The 19935-nt window shown below is 39.4% G+C and overlaps 1 non-coding gene across 1 annotated transcript; it reads right to left on the bottom strand.

Annotated features, from left to right (window-relative positions):
* Window positions 1-8445: 8445 nt before the first annotated feature.
* On the bottom strand, window positions 8446-8553 carry LOC148576586 (small nucleolar RNA R71). Its single transcript, XR_015903793.1, has one exon. It is a non-coding gene; the product is annotated as a small nucleolar RNA R71 (small nucleolar RNA).
* Between the last annotated feature and the right edge of the window lie 11382 nt (window positions 8554-19935).

Raw genomic sequence — 19935 nt, 5'->3', positions numbered from 1 at the left:
GGTGGTAGGGCACTCTCCCTCGATGTTTTCTCCCACATTTTTTCTCTGTCTGCAAGGTGGTAGGGAACTAATCCCTTAATCTATATGGCACGATCTCACAAGAGAAGGTGGTAAGGAACTCTTCCTCGATTTATTCCCCCTGATGACTGTCTCCAAGAGAAGTTTGGTGAATTAAAGATTAAATAACTAGATGGTTATGGCTTAGGCTTGATTTTGGTTGAGATGGTTAAGGATTGTTCAGAGAAGAGATTCATAAGACAAGCAATGATTAGTGTCTTTGTAAAGAGGGATAAGAGTTGTGATTTTATGGCATGGTTTGTATATATGTACATATATTTGAATGTGAATGTAATAGTATTGTGTATACATATATTTGTATATATGTACGTGCAAAAAGAAAGAAAAAGTATTTTTGGTTATTCAAAAAAATCGATATGATTTTCAGTTAAAGGCTCCCACTTATTATAATTATATATAAAAGTCATCGTAATATTCTCGATATTAGACCGGCACAGTCAGAAGCGTGACATTCTGGTAGTAAGGGTGTTACAATCAATAGGTTATTAGATTCATTCATTTGAATTTTTATCATTAAAAATAGTTATATAATATATTTGTGTGTATAGAATAAACTTGATGATCTCCAAAGAGCTGGAGAAACTCCTACTAATGCATTTCAAAAAGTGTTTGGGAAAGAGAATTCAGGACGAGTTCGATGTTTTGGAAGAACTTTTACAAAAACTTCTCTTAAGAAAAATAAAGAAATAGATGAAATCAAGAAATAAAGTGAAGAGAAGGTAACAACCTTAAAAACTTAAATAGACTACCATAAGCAAAGGCTGCAAGGATTGGAAGGTATTGTGAAACTTATGTCGCAACAAACTTCTCCTGGTATGAGTATTGTTGATGTACTTTTTCTCTTACGATCTACGCAATCGCCTGCAAATAGTACATAAGATCCAAATTTGATTCCTCGACATTCTCCTCCATCGACTCATATACCAAATGATGATTAAGTATATGTGTGTTAAATTATTGTAACACTTGAGTATATATGTTATTGTTGAGATTCTTTTTGACTATATGTCTTTTTTGTCCATTTAGATTTGACTGCAGCTTGCTTATGGTTGGATGAAGTTTTATGAGATACAGATGATTCTTGGCACAATGATGAAGCACAAAATCTTTGGTTTCCAATGAAAAAATATATATAGTTTCTTTTTTGTTCAAGTTCATCATGAGAAAAACATGTATTTTGTTTACTTATGTTTATTATTTATTTGACTTGGTAACTTAGCAAGTATGTTAATTGGCACTTGAAACACCTTTCTATGTACATGCAATATATATTATTAACTTATTCTTCTCATATTAATTAAATTAAATTTAAATATTTAAATATTGTTGGTGTGTGCTATATATCCTTCAAATGTCATATAAATATAAGTGATGTAAAAAATATTGCTTTAGATATAAGAAAAAGAAAACCTAAGAGAAACTCAATAAAATGTTGCTTTAGGTATTAGAAAAAGACAACCGCAAATAAACTTAGACAAGTGTTACTTTAGGTATATGAAAACACAACCAGAAAAAATTATAGGGTTATGTACAATTTTGGTCCCTAAGATATAGGCCGAAAATATTTTTCGTCTCCACCCTTTTTTGCATACAAAATCATCCCTAAGGTTCAACATAATTTTAAAATCGTCCTTCGGACCAAAATACGCTTCTCTTATTCTTCATCACATCAACTCTTCTTCTTCTTCATCAGAAGCAAAAATAGCACCCAACCATTTCCCTCCTACCTGGACTCCCCCTCCTCCCTCCCTCCCACCGTCAAAACCCTCAGCCACATCATCGCCACCACTCCCTCTCACTCCATCGAGCAATCTCTCCATAACTCCTCCCTCTCCGTCACTCCCTCCAACGTTGAGGAATCTCTCGCTTGGCCCTCACCCTCGCGGCGATGAGACTCGCTCTATAACCTCACCGCGACTCACCCTTGCCTCGCAGCACCTCGCACCTCGCCGTTGCTTGGCCCTCGCCCTCGCAGCGTAGAGACTCGCCCCAGCCTCACCGCGACGTGCCTGACCCATGCCCTTGTGTTCCTCGTCGTCGTTGGGGAGGTGGTGGTGGTGGTAGTGTTCCTCGCGCTGCGCTTCCCTTTTCCTTCCCTCACTGCCCTCCGCTGCCCTCCCCTTCCCCTCCTCTTCCCTCCCTTTCTTGCTAATGTTTGTTTTGACCATGATGATGATGATTTTCTTATTTTCCTTTTAATGATGATGGTTTTGGTGATGAATTTCTATTTTAATTTTGATTTATTTGAGGTTGTTGTTGAAGGTTGTTTCTTGGTGCAGATGGTGATGGAGTGGTAGTAGGTGGGGTGGTGGTGGTGGTGAGAAGAGAGAGAAAGGGTATTTTTGTCATTTAAAAATTAATCTGTCTAAAAGGATGATTTTAAAACTACATTGAACCTTAGGGACGATTTTGTATGCAAAAAAAATGTTAGAAACGGAAATAATTTTCAGCCCAAACCATAGGGACCAAAATCGTACTTAACCCATTTTACAAGTGTTGCTTTAGGTATATGAAAAGGCAACTTAAAAAAAATTTGGACAAGTGTTGCTTTATGTATTTGAAAATATAACTCGTAAAAAATATTGCCATAAAATCTTTATTAAAGTGTTGTGTTTGGATCCTCTAAGGCAATCCTTACATGAGGTTGCTTTTATTAGTAGAAAATGCAATGTTTTTTAAAGGTTGTCACGAAAGGGTTTCTTTTAATACAAAAAAAAACGTTTAGACCAAAGGTAACGGCCTATAGTCAATCTCAAAAAGCATTGCGTTTTATCAGAAAATATTGCCTTTAATCAAAGACAACATTATTCCTTATTATAGACAATATTTTGAAGGGTTATCTCAGTTTGAATTTATTGTAGTGAACTTAATGTAAAGATTGATTTTTCTAATAAAATAAAAGTTTGAGAATTAATTTGGTAATTAAATTATATTAAAAATTGAAAGTTTTTTACTAAATTTTTTTAAAAAACTGAAACGAAGTATTACTTGTATATGTATTTTGATGTGACATACAGGGTATGGGTCTTGGCTCATTAATTTTACTCTGATGTCTCTTATATCCCAACACATAATGGAGCACCAAGAATCCTAAAGTCACTATTAATCGACCCAAATTAATACAAACCCCAAAGTCCCGACCATAAAAAGGAGATGCAGAAGGGTAACTGGTTGGAGCATGGCTGTTCAAAGTTTCAACCAAGTTTCATTTGGGGACTGTTCTTTCTATCATAAATGATATGCAAAAACAGTAAAAATGACTTACAATCTATTTATGTACCTCAGTACATTTATACTTATTTTAAAAATATTTTTTAATAAAATAATTAATTATTAAAATAATTGATTTTTGATGATAGAATAACCAAAATTTTGTATTAGAGTAATTAATTTTTTTTATAAACACCAAAAATTAATCACTACTACTGAATTTTTATATCTTTACTTATATTTTGATTATAAATATGAATTTAATTTAATTATATTATATATAAAATTTAATTTTAAATATGAATCAAGTTAAATTTTATTATTTATAAAATTTGATTATAGATTTCTTTGTATTTTTATATAAGTGATTTATTGATAATTAATTTTTAGTATTTACATAACATGACACAGTAAGAAACGATCTCTTCTTTTCATATCATTATCTTGTTTGAGTCTCTTTTGTTCATCCCTGAAAGGAAGCACTCCAAAACCTTCGTATCTCTTTGCGTTTGGTTTGTTAGGTAGCATTTAGTTCATGATAAAGCCTAGCGAATTTCTGATTAACTATTGCTCATCAATAATAGAGCTTAGAGGTTACAATTTTAAAATTCTTGAATCTATGGAAGCATATACATTTTACTGCTTTAGTTCAAACTCTTCACATAAGGACATTCCTATGGGAAGCATTCCTACGCTGTCCCCTGCTTCCCTTTGCCATTTTTTTTTATATTCCAACAGAGCCTGGGATTTAAAATGCAAAATATGAAAGGAAAAAATAAGACATTCTGATTTTGTAATTCAAAAGATTACGCGGTCAAACTACATTAAAAGAAATCAGTACTGTATTGAAGAATTATAATTGATCCGGCCCAGCCTAACAAGGGCCATGGGTTCACTTGCGGACTACTGACTCGCCGGGCGTTCGACCTGCATCCAGAGGTAACTTACGTGTCACCTTATATCCTGTTGAGAAGACCTGGACAGCTAGCAGAAGCTTCTAGGCGAGCAGGCCCAAGAGAAAAGGCCTATCCAAGCACAAAGTATAAATGAGGAGGGACCTTGATGAACGGATAATTTATACCCTTTTTGGCATTGTTTTTACATAGTTTTTAGTATGTTTTAGTTATATTTTATTATATTTTTATTAGTTTTTATGCAAAAATTACATTTCTAGACTTTACTATGAGTTTGTGTGTTTTTCTGTAATTTCAGGTATTTTCTGACTGAAATTGAGGGACCTGAGTAAAAATCTGATTCAGAGGCTGAAAAAGGACTGCAGATGCTGTTGGATTCTGACCCTACTGCACTCGAAGTGGATTTTCTGGAGCTACAGAAGCCTAATTGGCACGATCTCAATTGCGTTGGAAAGCAGACATCTTGGGCTTTCCAGAAATGTATAATAGTTCATACTTTTCATGAGATTTGATGGCCCAAACTGGCGTTCAAACGCCCACCATTGACCCTTTTCTGGAGTAAAACGCCCAAACTGGCACCAGCACTGGAGTTAAACGCCCAAACTGGCACCCAAGCTGGCGTTTAACTCCAAGAATGGCCTATGCACGTGAAAGCTTCAATGTTCAGCCCAAGCACACACCAAGTAGGCCCCGGAAGTGGATTTCTGCACTATCTGCACTTAGTTGCTCATTTTCTGTAATCCCTAGTAACTAGTTTAGTATAAATAGCACTTTTTACTATTGTATTCAGGGAGCTTATGCCATATTTTCACGTTTTGGAGGCTGGCCATTCGGCCATGCCCAGACCTTTTTCTCTTATGTATTTTCAACGGTGGAGTTTCTACACCTCATAGATTAAGGTGTGGAGCTCTGCTGTTCTTCATGAATTAATACAAGTACTATTGTTTCTCTTTCAATTCACGCCTACTTCTTCTCCAAGATATACTCTCGTACTTAATTCAGTTAAGTCAGAATGAAGGGGTACCCGTGACAATCACCCACTATCTTCGTTACTCGTTTAGCCAAGATCCGTGTGCCTGACAACCACAAGCGGTCTACATGATGTTCAACGTAGTCATTGGACGACAGCCGGAGTATACTCTCTTGGATCTCTAATACACTGACCAAGTCCATGAGATTAGGATCTTCGCGGTATAGGCTAGAACCAATTGGCAGCCATTCCTGAGATCCGGAAAGTCTAAACCTTGACTGTGGTATTCTGAGTAGGATCTGGGAAGGGATGACTGTGACGAGCTTCAAACTTGCAAATGTTGGGCGCAGTGACAGTGTGCAAAAGGATAAAGGTCTTATTCCGACGCTAGTGAGAACCGACAGATGATTAGTCGTGCAGTAGCTGTACCTGGTATTTTTCATCCGAGACGAGAAATTCGACAGTTGATTATCCGTGCAGAGATCGTACCTGTATTTTTTATCCGAGAGGATCATACAGCTTGCCATGGAAGGGAGCACGCATGGTTGGAAGAAGACAATAGGAAAGCAGAGGTTCAAAAGCAACAAAGCATCTCCAAACGCTTATCTGAAATTCCCACCAATGAATCACATAAGTATCTATATTTTATTTTATGTTTTATTTATCCTTTAATTATCAATACTAATAACCATTTGAATCCGCCTGACTAAGATTTACAAGATGACCATAGCTTGCTTCAAGCCGACAATCTCCGTGGGATCGACCCTTACTCACGTAAGGTATTACTTGGACGACCCAATGCACTTGCTGGTTAGTTGTGCGGAGTTGTGAAAAGTGTGTTCACAATTTCGTGCACCAAGTTTTTGGCACCATTGCCGGGGATTGTTCAAGTCTGGACAACTAACGGTTCATCTTGTTGCTTAGATTAGGTAATTTTATTTTATGTTTAAGCTTTTTATTTTTATTTTAAAAAAAAAATATTTCTTCTTCAAAATTTTTAAGAATGAATTCTAGAGTTTCATGAGATATGTTGAAGCCTGGCTGGCTGTTAAGCCATGTCTAATCTTTTGGACTGAGGTTTCCACTTTCCATTGTAGAAAGGACATGTCTGTAATTGTTAGGCTGAAGCTTGGCTGGCCATTTGGCCATGTCTAATTCTTTTGGACCGAAACCTTAGACTAACATTGCACGAATCCTGGAATTCTTATTAAAAATTTTGAATTTCTTTATTTTCTCTTTTTCCAAAAAAAAATTCGAAAAATATACAAAAAAAATTAATAAAATCATAAAACCAAAAAAATTTTGTGTTTCTTGTTTGAGTCTTGTGTCAAATTTTAAGTATAGTGTCAATTGTATTTTTTTTAAATTTTCTTAAATTTTCGAAAATTCATGCATTCTGTTCTTCTTTGATCTTCAAGTTGTTCTTGATGATTTTCCTTGTTTGATCTTTAATTTTTCTTGTTTTGTGTCTTTTCTTGTTTTTCATATGCAATTTCGAATTATTAGTGTCTAAAGTTTAAAAATTTTTAAGTTCGGTGTCTTGCATGTCTTTCTTTTCTTAAAAATTTTTCAAAAATATGTTCTTGATGTTCATCATGATCTTCAAAGTGTTCTTGGTGTTCATCTTGACATTCAAAATATTCTTGCATGTATTTATTGTTTTGATCTTAAATTTTTATATTTTGTTTCATTTTTGTTGTTTAATGAAGAAAGAGAAAAATAACAAAATAATATCTCTTCATTAATTCAAAAATATTCAAAAATAATATCTTTCCCTTATTTTACTCATAAATTTTGAAATTTTGGGATTGACTTAGTCAAAAAATTTTAAAATTTAATTGTTTCTTATTAGTCAAGTCATAATTTCAATTAAAAACTTTATCTTTTCAAATCTTTTTCAAAAATCAAATCTTTTTCATTTTTTTCTTCTTTTCTTTCCTGTTTTTCAAAAATTCTTCAAAATAAACTTTCCAAAATCTTTTTCTTAATTTTATTTCATAATTTTTGAAATTATTGCTAACAATTAATGTTTTGATTCCAAAATTTCAAGTTTGTTACTTGCCTGTTAAGAAATATTCAATCTTTAAATTCTAGAATCATATATTTTAGTTTCTTGTTAGTCAAGTCATCAACCTTAATTTTCAAAATCAAATCTTTTTAAATTTCTTTTTCAAATCTTTTCAAAATAAATTTCAATCATATCTTTTTCAAAATTTAATTTCAAAATCTTTTTCTAACTTCTTATCTTTTCAAAATTGATTTTCAAATCTTTTTCAATTAACCACTTGATTTGTTTGTTTTAATTTTAAAAAGTTTACTGTTTCTTATCTTTTTCAAAACCACCTAACTACTTCTCTCTCTCATTAATTTCGAAAATAACTAACCACTTTTTCAAAATTCTTTTCAATTAACTAATTATTTTAAATTCTAATTTTATTTTATTTCTTTTCTTAAATTCGAATTCTAACTTATAATTAAAATAAAAACAAAAATATTTTTCTTTTCTTTTAATTAAAATTTGAATAACTCTCTCTTTCATCTCTTTCTATTTATTTTATTTTTTACTAACACTTCTCTTCTACTCATAATTCTAACCCCCTCCCTCTCTCTGTGCTCGAATTCTTCTTATTCTCTCTCTACCTCATTCTTATATTCTTCTATTCACATAAAAGAATCTCTATACTGTGACATAGAGGATTCCTCTTCTTTTTTTGTTCTCTTCTTTTTCATATGAGCAGGAACAAGGATAAGAACATTCTTGTTGAAGCTGATCCTGAACCTGAAAGGACTCTAAAGAGGAAGCCAAGAGAAGCTAAAGCACAACACTCTGGAGAGGACCTTACAGAAATTTTCGAAAAAGAAGAAAACATGGCAGCCGAAAACAACAACAATGGTGGAGATGCCAGGAAGATGCTTGGTGACTTTATTGCACCAACTTCTGACTTCTATGGTAGAAGCATCTCAATTCCTGCAATTGGAGCAAACAACTTTGAGCTTAAGCCTCAATTAGTTTCTCTAATGCAGAAAAATTGCAAGTTTCATGGACTTCCATTGGAAGATCCTCATCAGTTCTTAGCTGAATTCTTACAGATCTGTGACACTGTTAAGACCAATGGGGTTAATCCTGAGGTCTAAAGACTCATGCTTTTCCCTTTTGCTATAAGAGACAGAGCTAGAATATGGTTGGACTCACAACCTAAAGAAAGCCTGAACTCTTGGAAAAAGTTAGTCAATGCCTTCTTGGCAAAATTTTTTCCACCTCAAAAGTTGAGCAAGCTTAGAGTGGAAGTCCAAACCTTCAGACAGAAGGAAGGTGAATTCCTCTATGAAGCTTGGGAAAGATACAAGCAATTGATCAGAAGGTGTCCTTCTGACATGCTTTCAGAATGGAGCATCCTATGTATATTCTATGATGGTCTGTCTGAATTGTCCAAGATGTCATTGGATTACTCTGCTAGTGGATCTCTTCATCTGAAGAAAACGCCTGCAGAAGCCCAGTAACTCATTGAGATGGTTGCAAATAACCAGTTTATGTATACTTCTGAAAGAAATCCTGTGAATAATGGGATGACACAGAAGAAATGAGTTCTTAAGATTGATACTCTGAATGCCATATTGGCTCAGAATAAAATATTGACTCAGCAAGTCAATATAATTTCTCAGAATCTGACTGAGATGTAAGATGCATCTGGAAGTACTAAAGAAGCCTCCTCTAAAGGAGAAGCTTATGACCCTGAGAATCCTACAATGGAAGAGGTGAATTACATACGAGAATTCTATGGAAACACCTATAATCCTTCATGGAGGAATGATCCTAATTTCTCATGGAAGGATCAACAGAAGCCTCAACAAGGCTTCAATAATAATAATGGTGGGAGAAATAAGTTTGGCAATAGCAAGCCTTTTCCATCATCTTTCGAGCAACAGATAGAGAATTCTAAGCAGAGCCTCTCTGACTTAGCAACCATAATCTCTTATCTATCTAAGACCACTCTCAGTTTCATGACTGAAACAAGGGCCTCCATTAGAAATTTGGAGGCACAAGTAGGTCAGCTGAGTAAAAAAGTTACTGAAATCCCTCCTACTACTCTCCCAAACAATACAGAGGAGAATCCAAAGAGAGAGTGCAAGGCCATCAATATACCCAAAGTGACCGAATCTAAAGAGGAGGAAGAGGCAGTGATTTCCCGTGAGGAAGATCTCAATGGACGTCCACTGACCAATAAGGAGTTCCCTATTGAGGAACCAAAGGAATCTGAGGCTCATACAGAGACCATAGAGATTCTACTGAACTTACTGTTGCTATTCATGAGCTCTGATGAGTATTTCTCCTCTGAAAAGGATGAAGATATTGTTGAAGAGAAATTTGTTCAGTATCTAGGAGCAATCATGAAGTTGAATGCCAAGTTATTTGGTAATGAGACTTGGGAGGATGAACCTCCATTGCTCATCAATGAACTGAATGCCTTGGTTCAGCAGAAATTACCTCAGAAGAAACCGGATCCCATAAAGTTCTTAATACCTTGTACCATAGGCACCATGACCTTTAAGAAGGCTCTGTGTGACCTGGGGTCAGGAATAAACCTCATGCCACTCTCTGTAATGGAGAAACTAGGGATCTTTGAGGTACAAGCTGCAAGAATCTCACTAGAGATGGCAGACAAATCAAGGAAACAGGCTTATGGACTTGTAGAGGATGTCTTAGTGAAGGTTGAATGCCTATACATCCCTGCTGATTTCATAATCCTAGACACTGGGAAAGAAGAGGATGAATCCATTATCCTTGGAAGACCCTTCCTAGCCACAGCAAAAGCTGTGATTGATGTGGACAGAGGAGAGTTAGTCCTTCAATTGAATGAGGACTACCTTGTGTTTAAGGCTCAAGGATCTTCTTCTGTAAACATGGAGAGGAAGCATGAAAATCTTCTCTCAATACAGAGTCAAACAGAGCCCCCACATTCAACTTCTAAGTTTGGTGTTGGGAGGCCACCATTAAGCTCTGAGTCTCTGTGAAGCTCTCTAAGAGCTCACTGTCAAGCTATTGACATTAAAGAAGCGCTTATTGGGAGGCAACACAATGTTATTTAATTATATTTATATAGTTGTTTTCCATTGTCATGTTATGTTTTCTTTAGATAGATGATCATGTAGAGTCACAAAAAACAGCTGCAAAATTAAAGCAAAATAAAAAATAGCATCAAAAATAGCACACTCTAGAGGACAGGCTTACTGGCGTTTAAACGCCAGTAAGGATAGCAGAATGGGCGTTTAACGCCCAGTCTGGCAGTATTCTGGGCGTTAAACGCCAGAAATGGCAGGCAGACTGGCGTTTAACGCCAGAAACGGGTGTTTGGTGTCTGGCGGGCGTTAAACGCCGGGAATGGCAGACAGACTGGCGTTTAACGCTAGAAAAGGGTGTCAAGTGGGCGTTAAACGCCAGAAATGGGCATCAGCCTGGCGTTTAACGCCAGAAAAGGTAGCAAAGTTGGCATTAAACGCCAGAAATGGTACACAGAGGGCGTTTAAACGCCAGAATAGTGCAGGGAGCAGAATTCCTTGACACTTCAGGATCTGTAGACCCCACAGGATCCCCACCTACCCCACCATTCAAATTCAAAACATTTCCCTCCCAAACCCAACCCCTCATACACGAATTCCCCCCTCTCTCTTACCCTATAAATACCCCTCCTTACTAGCTTCAATTTCACACATCATACACACTTAAACCCCCTTGGCCGAAACCAACCTTCCCCTCCATCTCCTCTATTTCTTCTTCTTCTACTCCTTTCTTTCTTCTTTTGCTCGAGGACGAGCAAACCTTTAAAGTTTGGTGTGGGAAAAGCTCTACTTTTTTGTTTTTCCATAACCATTAACGGCACCTAAGACTGGAGAAACCTCTAGAAAGAGGAAAGGAAAGGCAGTTGCTTCCAACTCTGAGTCAGGGGAGATGGAGAGATTCATCTCAAAAGCCCATCACTAAAAAGAGGATGGAGCAAATAAGAGAGCCCATTCATGGACCTCAACAAGAGCATGAGAAAATTACTCATCAAGAAATTCCTGAGATACCTCAAGGGATGCATTTTCCTCCACACAACTATCGGGAGCAACTCAACACCTCTTTAGGGGATTTGAGTTCTAACATGGAGCAACTAAGGGTGGAGCACCAAGAGCACTCCATCATCCTCCATGAAATCAGAGAGGACCAAAAGGCCATGAGAAAGGAGCAACAAAGGCAAGGAAGAGACATAGAGGAGCTCAAGCATTCCATAGGATCTTCAAGAGGAAGAACTAGCCACCGTCACTAAGGTAGAACCATTCTTTAATTTTCTTGTTCTTATTTTTCTGTTTTTCGATTTCTATGCTTTATGTTTTGTCTATGTTTGTGTCTTTATTACATGATCATTAGTTTCTAGTGTCTATGTCTTAAAGCTATGAATATCCTATGAATCCTTCACCTTTCTTAAATGAAAAATGTTTTTATTTGCAAAAGAACAAGTACATGAATTTCAAAATTTATCTTAAAATTAGCTTAATTATTTTGATGTGGTGGCAATACTTTTTTGTTTTCTGAATGAATGCTTGAACAGTGCATTTTTTTATAGTGAAGTTTATGAATGTTAAAATTGTTGGCTCTTGAAAGAATAATGAAAAAGGAGAAATGTTATTGATAATATAAAAAATCATAAAATTGATTCTTGAAGTAAGAAAAAGCAGTGAAAAACACAAAGCTTGCGAAAAAAAATTTGCGAAAAAAATAAAGAAAAAAAGAAAAAGCAAGCAGAAAAAGCAAATAGCCCTTTAAACCAAAAAGCAAGGGTAAAAAGGATCCAAGGCTTTGAGCATTAATGGATAGGAGGGTCCAAAGGAATAAAATCCTGGCCTAAGCGGCTAAATCAAGCTGTCCCTAACCATGTGCTTGTGGCGTGAAGGTGTCAAGTAAAAAGCTTGAGACTGAGCGGTTAAAGTCGTGGTCCAAAGCAAAAAGAGTGTGCTTAAGAGCTCTGGACACCTCTAACTGGGGACTCTAGCAAAGCTGAGTCACAATCTGAAAAGGTTCACCCAGTTATGTGTCTGTGGCATTTATGTATCCGGTGGTAATACTAGAAAACAAAATGCTTAAGATCACGGCCAAGACTCATAAAGTAGCTGTGTTCAAGAATCAACATACTGAACTAAGAGAATCAATAATACTATCTGAATTCTGAGTTCCTATGGATGCCAATCATTCTGAACTTCAAAGGATAAAGTGAGATGCCAAAACTGTTCAGAAGCAAAAAGTCACTAGTCCCGCTCATCTAATTGAAACTAATTTTCATTGATATTTTTCGAATTTATTGTATTTTCTCTTCTTTTTATTCTATTTTATTTTTAGTTGCTTGGGGACAAGCAACAATTTAAGTTTGGTGTTGTGATGAGCGGATAATTTATACCCTTTTTGACATTGTTTTTACATAGTTTTTAGTATGTTTTAGTTACTTTTTATTATATTTTTATTAGTTTTTATGCAAAAATCACATTTCGGGACTTTACTATGAGTTTGTGTATTTTTCTGTAATTTCAGGTATTTTCTGGCTGAAATTGAGGGACCTGAGCAAAAATCTTATTCAAAGGCTGAAAAAGGACTGCAGATGTTGTTGGATTCTAACACTCCTGCACTCGAAGTGGATTTTCTGGAGCTACAGAAGCTCAATTAGCGCGCTCTCAATTGCATTGGAAAGTAGAAATCTTGGGCTTTCCAGCAATGTGTAATAGTCCATACTTTGCCCGAGATTTGATGGCCCAAACTGGCGTTCAAATGCCCACCATTGACCCTTTTCTGGAGTAAAACGCCTAAACTGGCACCAGAACTGGAGTTAAACGTCCAAACTGGCACCCAAGCTGGCGTTTAACACCAAGAATGGCATATGCACGTGAAAGCTTCAATGCTCAGCCCAAGCACACACCAAGTGGGTCCCAGAAAGTGGATTTCTGCACTATCTGCACTTAGTTACTCATTTTCTGTAATCCCTAGTAACTAGTTTAGTATAAATAGCACTTTTTACTATTGTACTCAGGGAGCTTATGCCATATTTTCATGTTTTGGAGGCTGGCCATTCGGTCATGCCTAGACCTTTTCTCTTATGTATTTTCAACAGTGGAGTTTCTACACCTCATTGATTAAGGTGTGGAGCTCTGCTGTTCTTCATGAATTAATACAAGTACTATTGTTTCTCTTTCAATTCACACCTAATTCTTCTCCAAGATATACTCTCATACTTAATTCAGTTAAGTCAGAATGAAGGGGTGACCCATGACAATCACCCACTATCATCGTTACTCGCTTAGCCAAGATCCGCATGCCTGACAACCACAAGCGGTCTACATGATGTTCAACGTAGTCATTGGACGACAGCCGGAGTATATTCTCTTGGATCTCTAATACATGGACCAAGTCTGTAAGATTAGGATCTTCGTGGTATAGGCTAGAACCAATTGGCAGCCATTCTTGAGATCCGAAAAGTCTAAACCTTGTCTGTGGTATTCCGAGTAGGATCTGGGAAGGGATGACTGTGACGAGCTTCAAACTTGCAAATGTTGGGCGCAGTGGCAGTGTGCAAAAGGATAAAGGTCCTATTCCGACGCTAGTGAGAACCGACAGATGATTAGCCTTGCGGTAGCTGTACCTGGTATTTTTCATCCGAGACGAGAAATCCAACAGTTGATTAGCCGTGCAGAGATCGTACCTGGTATTTTTATCTGAGAGGATCATACAGTTTGCCATGGAAGGGAGCACGCATGGTTGGAAGAAGACAATAGGAAAGCGGAGGTTCAGAAGCAACAAAGCATCTCCAAACGCTTATCTGAAATTTCCACCAATGAATCACATAAGTATCTATATTTTATTTTATGTTTTATTTATCCTTTAATTATCAATACTCATAACCATTTGAATCCGCCTGACTAAGATTTACAAGATGACCATAGCTTGCTTCAAGCAAACAATCTCCGTGGGATCGACCCTTACTCACATAAGGTATTACTTGGACGACCCAGTGCACTTGCTAGTTAGTTGTGCGGAGTTGTAAAAAGTGTGATCACAATTTTGTGCACCAGACCTACCCCTCCCCAGAGGTACATGACCTTTTACCTTTATTAGCCACCCCATTGTACATATACTGACTTTAGCATTAGAGTGTCCTTGCAGGTGCCCCACTTGCCGACCCACCGACTATCCAAGCAACCTTTCTTCTCGAGGAGCTCGCATTCAGGTCTAGATCCCCCCTTACACAACCAGTTGCTCCAGACCCGACATCATTTGAACTGCCATTCGCCTGAGCAACCGAACATTGGCTCCGTCTGTGGGGACCTGGTGCGAGTATGGAGCTTTTCCCCCATGTAGAGGAGGTACGAGAGATAGGGGTAAGAAATAGCAAGATCCCATCATAATGGGAGCAACCCCTTTCCACCCGTCCATCCTCAAGGTTCGACTACCGAAGAACTTTGACAAGCTAACGAACATGAGGTACGGTGGGATGAAAGACCCCCAGGAACATTTGACGGCCTTCGAGGTCAGAATGAATTTGAAGGGTGTGGGCGATGCCATCAGATGTTGTGCCTTCCCTATAACCTTGGTGGGTCTGGCAATTCGTTGGTTCAGCGCACTTCCGCAAGAGTCCATTACGGCCTTCGTGGACATCGCGCAGAGGTTTTTAGCACAATTCACCACCCGGATAACCAAGGCCAAGCAACTAATTAACTAACTCGAGGTGACCCAACGCGCTGGCGTGCCGACGAGAAAGCTTCTCGACCGGTTCAACGATGAATGTCTAGAGATTGATGGCCTAACGGACTTGGTAGCAAATCTGTGCTTGACAAACGGCTTGTTAAATGAGGATTTTAGGAAGAACCTCACTACCAAGCCTGTTTGGACTATGCAAGAAATTCAAAATATGGTGCGGGAGTATATTAACGACGAAGAAGTCAGCCAAGTGGTGGCTGCCAATAAGCGGCAGCCACCCAACCCGCTAGCATGTTAGACTGGACACGCAGAAAAGCCAAAAGAGGCGCTGAAGGAGGGAAAGTCCGAGAAACCATTCAAACTGTTTCCTCAGGTTGGTAAGTTCACTAACTACACCCCTCTAACGGCACCTATTGTGGAAGTCTATCAACAAATTACGGACAAAGGCATACTGTTCAAACCTCGGCAGCTCAAGAATAGAACGGGTGGAAACAAAAGCTTATACTGTTACTACCACAAGGGTTTTGGCCACAAAACCCAACTGTTTTGATCTGACGAACGCTTTGGAGCAGGAAACTCGAGAAGGAAAGCTGACAGAGTTCTCGCAATTCATACGAGAACCGAGGAAAAGAGAACGAGAATGATTCGAGGAGGATCGGAGCCGAGCTGTAAAGCCAAGACAAAAGCTCCCTAAGAGTGCAGACAACACTCCAACAATAGTCATTAATGTTGTAGTCAAAAGAGATGTACCACGCAAGTCAAAATTAGCAGCAAAAAAGGATGCAAAGGTCCTAGCCATGTCATCGGAAAGCCTCAATGCTCAGTCTGGGGAGCTCTCCGAGATATCTTTTAGCCCAGAAGATCGTTGGTGTCACGGCCTTTTCGAGGACCCGCCAATGGTGATTACAGCAAGAATCGCAATGGGCCTGGTCAAGAAAATCCTAGTGGACACGGGAGCTGACTCGAACATTATGTTTCGAAATGTGTTTGATACCTTGGAGCTCAGGGAGAGTGACCTCAAAAGTCATCAACACAGGGTCGTAGGTTTGGGAGATAATTACACAAGACCTGATGGATTGGTCATCCTCCCAATCTGTGTCAGATACGGGGAAAGCAGGAAGTCGGTGATGGCGTAGTTCGTGGTCCTGAGGGACTCCACAGCGTACAACGTGATCTTAGGAAGGAGAACTATCAATGAGTTGTCAGCTGTCATTTGTACAAACCTCCTCACGATGAAGTTTGTGACAGATAGCGGAGCTGTAGGATCTATCTAGGGAGATCTCGGAACGGCAGTCGCTTGTGATAATGGCAATCTATCCTTAAAGAAGAAGTCAAAGGAAGGTGCCGGTGTGTTCAGGGCAGACTGGATGCGAGGGTTGATGACAAGCCGAGGCCAGGGCCTCAGAGAGACCTGGAGAAGTTCCGGGTAGGAGATACAGACGACGAGTTTACCTTTGTACACCGAAACCTCCCCCACGAGCAAAGGGCCTTCTCATCGAGGCCATTAGAGCAAACAAATATCTATTTTCTTGGACTCTGGCTGACATGCCAGGAGTAGACCTCGACTTTATGTCACACCATCTAGCTGTGAAATCGGATGCTAGACCAGTTGCACAACGTAGAAGGAAGATGTCGCCAGAAAGAGCTAACGAGGTAGCTAGGCAGACGACTAGCTTATTGGAAGCCAGTTTCATAAGGGAGTTAGATTACTCGACATGGCTCTCGAACGTGGTCCTTGTTAGGAAAGCCAATGGGAAGTAGAGGATGTGTGTCAACTATTCGGACCTCAATAAAGCGTATCCAAAAGATTCATTCCCTCTTCCCAACATTGATGCCCTAGTAGACACTGCTGCGGGATACCGATTTCTGAGCTCCATGGACGCGCATTCGGGATACAACCAGATCCCGATGCACCATCCTAACGAGGAAAAAACGGCGTTCATAACGCCAACGGGGACCTATTGCTACAAGGTCATGGACTCATGGCATTTGGTTTGAAGAGTGGTGGCTACTTATCAAAGGTTAATGAGCAAAGTCTTCAAGGATCATGTAGGCAAGTCGATGGAAGTGTACGTCGATGATATACTGGTAAAGATGACCGAGCCAAACAACTTAGTTACCGATTTGAAAGTTGTATTTGGGTCACTTCGAAAGCATAATATGAGGTTGAACCCTCTGAAGTGCGCATTTGCCATGGAAGCAGGGAAGTTCTTGGGGTTTATGATCATGCAAAGAGGAGTTGAGGCCAACCCAGATAAGTGCGAAGCTGTTCTCCGGATGTCAAGCCCAGGATGCGTCAAGGATGTCCAAAGACTGGCAAGGAGGCTCACGGCTTTATCCCGTTTTCTCAGTGCCTCGGCAGCAAAGGCCCTACCCTTCTTCAACATAATGAAAAAAGGGATAGTTTTTGAATGGACTCTTGTTTATGAAGAAGCCTTCAACCACTTCAAGAGGATCTTATCAGAACCGCTGGTGCTTGGTAAGCTGAAAGAAGGGGAGACTCTGTACCTCTATCTGGCGGCAACGGAGGAGCCCATGGCGGCCGCTTTGGTTTGAAAGGAAGATAAACTCCAAGAACCGGTGTACTTCATAAGCAAAGTGCTCCAAGGAGTGGAGCTGAAGTACACCAAGTTGGCAAAATTAGCTTATGCTTTTCTAGTCTCCTCCCAGAGATTAAGACAATATTTTTAAGGCCACCCAATCACGTTGAGAACCGACTAGGCCATCTGACAAATCTTGCAGAAACCCGACCTAGCGGGACGTATGATGACATGATCAATAGAATTGTCCCAGTATGATATCTGGTATGAACCTCGATATGCGATCAAGGCACAAGCAATGGTGGATTTTTTGGTGGAAGTGACCGGTGATGTCCTCGAGAATCCGAGCACACGATGGAAGCTCCACATTGACGGGATGTCCAACCAAGCGTTCGGAGAGACTGGGATCATTTTAAAAATCTCGGAAGGAATGATCTACGAGCAATCCATCAAATTTGAGTTCTCGGTCTCAAACAACTAAGTGGAGTATGAGGCCCTAATAGGCAGCTTCACCTTAGCCAAAGAGGTCGGAGCAACAAAACTCAAGGTCAACAGCCACTCCCAAGTCGTGACTTCTCAAGTGAATGGAACCTACCAAGCCAGAGACCCTTTATTACAAAAGTATTTTGAGAAAACAAAATGGCTATGTGAGGGTTTTGAAGAGGTAGCGGTCCAGCATGTTCCCAGGGAGAGAAATGCCAGGGCTGACCTCTTGTCAAAATTGGCAAGCACCAAACCTAGAGTGGGAAACCAATCTCTCATCCAGGGTTTGGTGAAGGAAGCATCGATGAACCTCTGCTTGGCCCAAGTCCCAGACCCTCCCTCGTGGATCAACCCGATCCAACGCTTCCCTTAAGAAGGGCCACTCCCTGAAGATGAAAAGGAGGCCAAAGTCATAAGAAGAGAGGCTGCTAAGTACGCAGTAATACAATCGCAGCTATACAAATGAGGACTTACTCAGCCCCTGTTGAAGTGCTTACATCCCGACCAAACGGACTACGTTCTAAGCGAGGTCCATGAAAGGTGTTGCAGCCACCATATTGGAAGGAAGGCATTAGCCAAGAAACTCGTCAAAGAAGGATATTATTGGCCCTCTATGATGGCGAATGCCCGGGAGTTTGTAAAAAAGTGCAAGAAATGTCAAGAGAATGCGAGTTTGCACAAGGCCCCAGTAGAAGAGCTAAGTTCTATGCTGGCTTCCTGACCTTTTTCTGAATGGGAGTCGACCTCTTAAGGCTGTTTCCGATAGCCCCAGGGCAGGTCAAGTACCTCATCATGGCCATTGATTATTTCACGAAGTGGGTGGAGGCAGATCCGTTAGCAAGCATATCCTCCGCAAATTGTCAAAAGTTCCTCTGGAGGCAACTAATCACCAGGTTTGGAATCCCAGAGGTCGTGGTCTCAGGCAATGAGACATATTTCTCCGATAAAAAGTTTGTAGAATTCTTAGCTGGATTGGGGATCAAGCAAAAGTTTTCCTTGGTAGAACATCCCCAGAGTAACGGGCAAGTCGAGGCAGCGAACAAAGTTATCCTCAGTGGGTTAAAAAAGCACCTTGATCAGCAAAAAGGCTCTTTGGCAGACGAGTTGGCCTCCGTTCTATGGTCCTCCAGGACAACACCACAATCTTCCATCAGGGAGACGCTCTTCCGGCTTACCTACGATGTTGATGTGGTTATCCCTGTGGAGATCGGGGAACCAAGCCCAAGGCTACTCCTAGGTGGGGGTAGTGAAGCAATCGAAAAAGACTTAATTGACAAGACAAGGGAGATGGCACACTTGTCGGAAGCTGCACTAAAGCAAAGGATAGCCTTGCATTATAATCGCAAAGTGCATAATAGAAGCTTTGAAGAAGGTGACATAGTGTTGCGGTGTAACGACATCAGCCTGCCGACTCCTGGAGAAGGCAAGCTAGTAGCCAATTGAGAAGGGCCGTACAGAGTAAGAGAATTTCTCGAAAAAGGTGCCTATAAGTTGGAACGGTTGGACGGGAGGGAGGTTTCGAGGACATGGAATATGGCAAACTTGAAGAGGTTTTACTCTTGAAGGCTGACCTCCCGACCTGATGGTTATTCTTCACCCTTATTTTTACCTCAATTACTGTCATCCTTTACTTTATCATATTTTTGTTCGATACTCAATTTTCTTTTAAATGCTTGTTACGAAAAACTTCTGTACCTTCGTTTGGTTATTAAAGAAGAGGCACTCTTTCCCCTTGCCTTCTACACAAGGCAACAGCAAAGGGGTTTTAACGAGGCTTATTATTGACAAACAACTATGTTGTGGCAATCTAATGTTATGTTTAATGTCATGTTTGTGGTTTATTGTTTTCAAGTTATAAAAACAGTTACCCGAGATTGATCACCCTGGGTGCGACAATGTTGCAATCAGTGGATATCTAACATGCAGCAGTTAACGGCCTGATGGCCAAATGAGAAAGTAAGAACAATTAAAGCAACCAAAACGCTAACTAAGAATGAAAACGTTAAAACGGAAGCTTAAAGG

This window comes from Arachis ipaensis, chromosome B1 (assembly GCF_059453495.1).
Source record: "Arachis ipaensis isolate K30076 ecotype BB chromosome B1, ASM5945349v1, whole genome shotgun sequence".
NCBI lineage: Eukaryota > Viridiplantae > Streptophyta > Magnoliopsida > Fabales > Fabaceae > Arachis > Arachis ipaensis.
Note: the sequence above shows the minus strand (reverse complement) of the source record. Positions and strands in the feature narration are given on the sequence as shown.